The sequence below is a fragment of the Netta rufina genome, assembly GCF_964035555.1.
Source record: "Netta rufina genome assembly, chromosome: 16".
Classification (NCBI taxonomy): Eukaryota; Metazoa; Chordata; class Aves; order Anseriformes; family Anatidae; genus Netta; species Netta rufina.
Genome location: NC_140140.1, coordinates 2,269,631 through 2,275,619, shown reverse-complemented (window position 1 = coordinate 2,275,619; position 5,989 = coordinate 2,269,631).

The following is a 5,989-nucleotide window of genomic DNA, read 5'->3' as shown; positions in this document are numbered from 1 at the left end:
GGAGGCTGCCAGCACCCACCTGGATTCCTCCAGAGGTCAGGCACTGAACTCCAGAGAAACCACTGCAATAGGGTCGCTCCTTAGGTAGCTCCCACCAGCAAGGCTGTGCCAGCCAAATCTTGACCTTGGATGGAGCCTGCGAGGCAGTTTGGAAGGGATTACAGATGGAAGAGATCTTAAACACATGAAGCATCGTCTTGTAAGACTGCAACACGAAAGAACTGCCACAAGTAATGCAGCTCAGTTTTATATTTCTCCTCCATTTTCTGGCCAGCTTTTTTTAAGCCACAGCCTTTACTCCCATACAATATATGAGGAAGAAAAAAAAAGATCTGCTGGTTTTCTGTGTTTTTCTTTATCCTGACATAGTCCATGATACCTGAAACAGGATTTTTTAATTTTTTTTTTTTTGAGGTGCATGTTTTAGCCTCTTGAATACCATCAGCTATGTTCTAATTTCCAAGTCCAGCACAAACGACTTGCTCTGGAATATGACTTTCAAGATTGCTATCACTAATGGTGCACTCACACCCAGTGCCAAATTCTCAAAGCATTCTCCATTTGGCTGTCCTACAAAACGCTTCAGCAGAGGACACTTTCCAAGCACTCACGACCACCGTGCAGTGCCGGGATTTGCACGCAGCCGGCTCATGCGGAGCTGGGGCATTGCTCAAAAGCAGCACACTCACAAGCGGGGAGGGAGGCGGCTTCCTGATAACTGAGCTGACAACTTCTAGGTTCTGTAAAACCAGACCCTTCCAAGAATGCCCTTTGTTCAGCACTAGCAGTCAGTTGCTCCATTCAGTCTCTCTCCCTGCTTGCTTGTAATTTATTCCTTCTAAAAGTCTTGCCCTAGGCTAGCAGAAAATTAAAACAAGGAGCCAGATTTTCTTTTTTTCTTTTATTTTTTTTTTCCTCACTTTTGCTCTTTCATCAAGAACAGTGAAAATTTGGCACAGTTGAATATTTTGTTCAGTTCTTTCTTTCAGGCTTTGAAGTCCCCTAAAGCCTTGGTAGGAGTCTAGGCTTCCACTCACATCTGCTTTCCATGAAGCCATTTACCGCACTTTATTTGTGCCATATTAGATTTTTCAGGACAGGGACAGAACTAACGAAGCATTTACATTCCTGGGAAAGTGGCATATATACAACTACCACGTTACTCTGATAGAAACAAACTGCAACTGACATATTTCAAGTTCTCAAGAAAGCAGCCATGTTGTACTGCAGGCAGCAGAGGGTCCAGAGCCAGTGGTTACTTGGTGAAAACTTTTCTTTTTAATACCCAATTAAAACTGAACACCCTTGGTGCAGTTTTAGTTTATACAGTTATCAAAAGATACCTTAGCACCTGTAAGGAAACAGAGGAAAATGTCTTATAAAAGGGGCAGCTTGGAGAGCAGCTTAATGAGAGCAAACGATGGCTGAGCAGAAGCTGCATCAGAGCCAGTATCAATGACACAGAGCACTGTCAACAGGATAATGGCATCATGCTGCTAGCTGCTAAGGCATTTCTTTTACAAGCAGAAGACTAATCCCACGACAGCTCCAGTCCAAGGACTTTATTGCTATCAGAGCAGGCAAAGGGTGTTGACTGAACCTCTTTATCAGATGAATGCTGATGAGCTGTAGGGACTACTGATTATCCTGCTGTTTTCTGTTTTGTGCTTCTCTTTAATAATTAAAAAATGAAGAACTATTTGTCCACTTCTCATACTGAGAACGTTATTGAGATTGTTCCAAGTTGGGGGCGATAAAGTAGCAACTGAGAAAAACATGCCTTGGAGGAGTCGACATCAAGAGCCCAGCAAGCTCATTCTTTGAGCGCAGCCTCCAATGGCCCTGAGCTTAAGACAAGGACTTTGTTAAAAAGCCAACTGGAACTTGGAAAGTTCATCAGAGGATTGCCTCTCCAAGCTCAGCACAGCTCCAATCACTGAAGCTCACGGAAGAAACATTTTTTGGAATCCAGCCGTTTGCCATCCAGGCAAAAGACCAAATCACAACCAAATGACAAAGTGTGAAACGTGCTTACATTCACTCAGCCTTGGAGGGAAAAGACACTGACTGAATGAGCTTGATCACAGCATCTGTTCATCAGCTAGCTGAGAAAAGCGTTTATAACCTTGCCACTGCACATAGCATAGTGCAGAAATGGCCAGATTCTGGTATGCTGTTCTGAGCAACCAAATACAAAATTTGGATGTCTAAGCAGAAGAAATCAGGTTTGAAAATCACATCCCTGCACAGCTATGAGCAGCTACAAGGAGTATGATAGCTCTGCTTCCGGCCTCGGTTTCTCTCCCTGCTTGAATGTGATAGAATAACACATCCATAATCAAGGTTATTTATTACACCCTGTCACTGAGGAGGAGGATCATAAGTAGATAACAGATAATTATTCCAGGCTTGATGCAAAGTGCATCTCTAGACCCTGTTTCTAAAGCTCCTTTGAACTTCCTGCACTCCAGCTGAAGAGTGCTGGTTCCTGAGCATCTGGTTTTCCAGGCTCCCCCACCACTTTGTTACATCTTTCTTCCTAAAGATTTCTGCTTCCTCAATTTCTTCCAAAAATGGAAACAAATTCCAAAGCTAGAGGGTTTTGAAATAACCCACAGACAGCCATTCCAGTCCCAAAAAGGAGCCCATCCTCATGTCTCCATCACATACCTATACAATCCTATCCCTACTGCCACACATCTTCGCTATTGTATTTACCATCCCTTACAAAAATACTGAGATGTAAATCAGATATTTAAGAGTAACATGGACCTGAAGGTTTCCATAGCCTGGGCAGGGCATCGGATGCCCCAGCGATGTCCAGGACTCCTCTGCCCCCAGGTCACTGCTCTTGCTGGGAGGTTTTCGCAGTCACTGAAACGGGGCCTGCGGTGGATGTCAGGAGGCAGGGGGCCTGAGAAAGGGATGTTTTTTCCTGCTGCTCCAGTGATTTGAATTATTTCATGATGGCAAAAAAACTAGGAGAGGAAAAAACCACAGCGCTGTGTTAAAAAAAAAAAAAAAAACAAAAAAAACATGATTTTAAGAACTACTGTGCCAGGTAAAACTCCTCTGCTTTGTTATTATGAGAGTTCCCAGTATTGATAATTTCTCCTAGTTGCTGGTTTGTAAGTTACTTCTGAGTAGAAAATTCAATTACATGGGCCAAGTCAACAATAATGTTTTTCCTGGCAATGGTTCATTTTGCCAGTGGAAACATTTTTCCCCCTTCTTTTCTGGATTCAGCTCTGCAAAGCTGCTAAATTCTTCCAGATCTCTGGTCTGATGTGATCATAAATATCCTGATTGTATTCCACTGATTGACAGACTGGGGATGGATTAAGTGGGGATTACAGTCTGGAACGATCAAAATGTGCTTTCATGGTCAGTAACTCTGCAATAAGTCATAGTTCCAATGTACATTAACTATATAATCTAATTAACATGGCTGTTTATGTATTTAATATCATTTTTTAAACTTTTTAATAAAAGAAGGTTTTAAGGAGAATTATGTGTTGTTTAAGATTTAAGAACCTGTTCCTAGAATGTACAGTAGTTTGGGTTTTGCACTGTCACTGTTGAGATGACTGATAATACTATCTCTTGTCATTAAAATGAGACTTGGGCAGCATAACGAACCAAATTCTGCCCTCTTTGATAGACGGGTAAGCTCAGGTTTTCTGGTTTAGTCAAAGTTACTTTGTATTTACATTTTAGTAATTCAGGGCAGAGTTTAGTTCATTAGAATTAAAAACCTACCTTTTTAATAAACCGAGACTATTAAAACCATATATAGGCACATAACTGAGGACCTTTTCTAAGGTCCTCAGCACTCACGGGTCTCAAGGCTGTCATTATTTACTGAGTAGGAGCAGCAGGAATTAGTCTTATGGGTACAAACCTTAGATGTTTTACTGCACAGGTTCATATATACATGCTACATACCTAATGATATCGAACTAAATGAAACAATTCACAAAGGCAAAAATCCAAACTACAGCAATGTGTTCAGCAGCTGCTGTTGTGAGTATGAAAAGAGCACGCTATTTGATTGAGGTCAAGGAACTACAGTGGAGATGTTTTGCAGTTGTCCATAAAAGCTGAAATCTGAACCAAGGGAATATTTTGGAGGACTCTGGGTTCTCCACTGTCTCCGGTCCAACCAGCAATCAGCATCTCAGAGCTGTGACTTCTACTGCTCTGCAGTGATACCTCTATTCCAAGAGCATGTATTTTATTTTTAAAACTTTCAGAAGTCTCTGGGAGGTTTTGCATTTTCCCTTGCTCTAGTGCCTGCTGGCACTGCAGCCTGGTGTACCTGAACGTCCATCTCTCTGTGCTCCTGCAGAAGATGGGAGCTTTACAAACAGTGCTGGACACAGCAGCTTCCACGTAAAGAGTTTGGGTAGGTATATAAGGTCCATCACACATTTCAGGACTCTGAACTTCATGACCAAGTCAATGGGGTAGCAGTGAAGCTTAACATGCTCAGTACTGCTGAGCAATTCTGATGAGAGGTAGCTCTCTGGCCATGCTCCCACTCACACCCACATTGGTCTCTTCCTTCCATCACACAGCCATCCTCCAGCCCACATTCTTACAACTTCTTCCTGACCCAGGAGATTTTAAAATAAATCTGAGCTGAGAAGTTTCAGCATATCCAGCCATCGGCCTCTGACGTCCCCACAGTTCTCACAAGTAGACAACACGCCCTAGGCTGCTGGTTCTGGTGCACGGACACAATGGGCACCGCCTGACTCAGACTTAGGACCTGGTCTGGAGATCAGAGGAAGGCTCAGCCCTCTGCCCCCTGGTTTGGCACATGTGGCAATGCTGCTGGGCTGTGACCAGAGACCAGGCAGTGATGGCTTGCCATGAGAACAACCTTGTGTAGGAGTCAATCCATCAGCCTGGGGATGAAACGCACTTCATCACACTGCCGATCCCCCAAGCTGCACAGAGAGCTCTACCCATAGTCCCTTAAATGAAGCAGGAATGTTTCAATTTAAAGGAATTGGAAGCATCTTTAAAATGTGATGGTTCCCATCACGTGAAGTCCCTGCACAGTGCACTGCCCGACAAGCCTGATTATTCCCCAGCCATACGGGGGCTTAGAAAATATGTCAAGCACTCAAATCATCTTAGATCCTGCTGCATCGTACATACCCAGAATCCAAGCAGGGTTCACATTCAAGGGCTTATAAAAACTTGAACGTGCTCCAAAGCTTAAATCACTTGGTGAGGTTTAGAGTGATTTAAAGGCATTGGAACTCTCCGCGTTTGGTGCGCGAGGGCTCCAGCTTGGAAGAGAATCAAGGCATGTTCTAGCATGGCAGCTCCAGGCATATTGAATCAATTTCAGCATGTAAAAATAATTAACAATGATAAAAATACATTAATAATACTGTAATTATAAGGCCAGACCAAAGTTTCAGCCTGAAGAAAAAAAATGGCTGCAGAAATTCAGCAAGGTTTGTGAACAGCTTGAATCAGGAATAATGAGGGATTTCAGTGACAGGAAAATAAATGGTGGCAACTTGAGGGTAAGGAGCAAAGGAAGATCACATTTGACAGTAGTTACAAAGTTTTACTGGCCTGAGCTGCAGGACTTGCTAAATTCCAGCCTGGAGCCACGCCAGCACAGCATCGCTCAGCCAAGGGATCAGAAACTACCTAAGGCCCAAGATCTTGCAAACCATCAGGGCCAGAACCAAATGCCATATATCACCGAGCTGGCTCATAAATCTCGGCTTTCTAGTAGTGCGCAGTAGGAAGGCCAAATTTAACACCTGTCTGGAGGAGGTGCAGCTCTGTCTGAAGGATGCTTTTCCAGAGTTTCCAAAAACCAGCTCAGTACTCACGGGAGCAACGTCAAGGGGGAAGCCCTGAGGGATGTCAGCGCTTTGGCTACTTCCACACGAGCTTCCCAGTGTCTGGTGCACCAGCTTCCAGCTTGGACCAGCACCAGAAGGAGTCCAAGGCTGCAGGG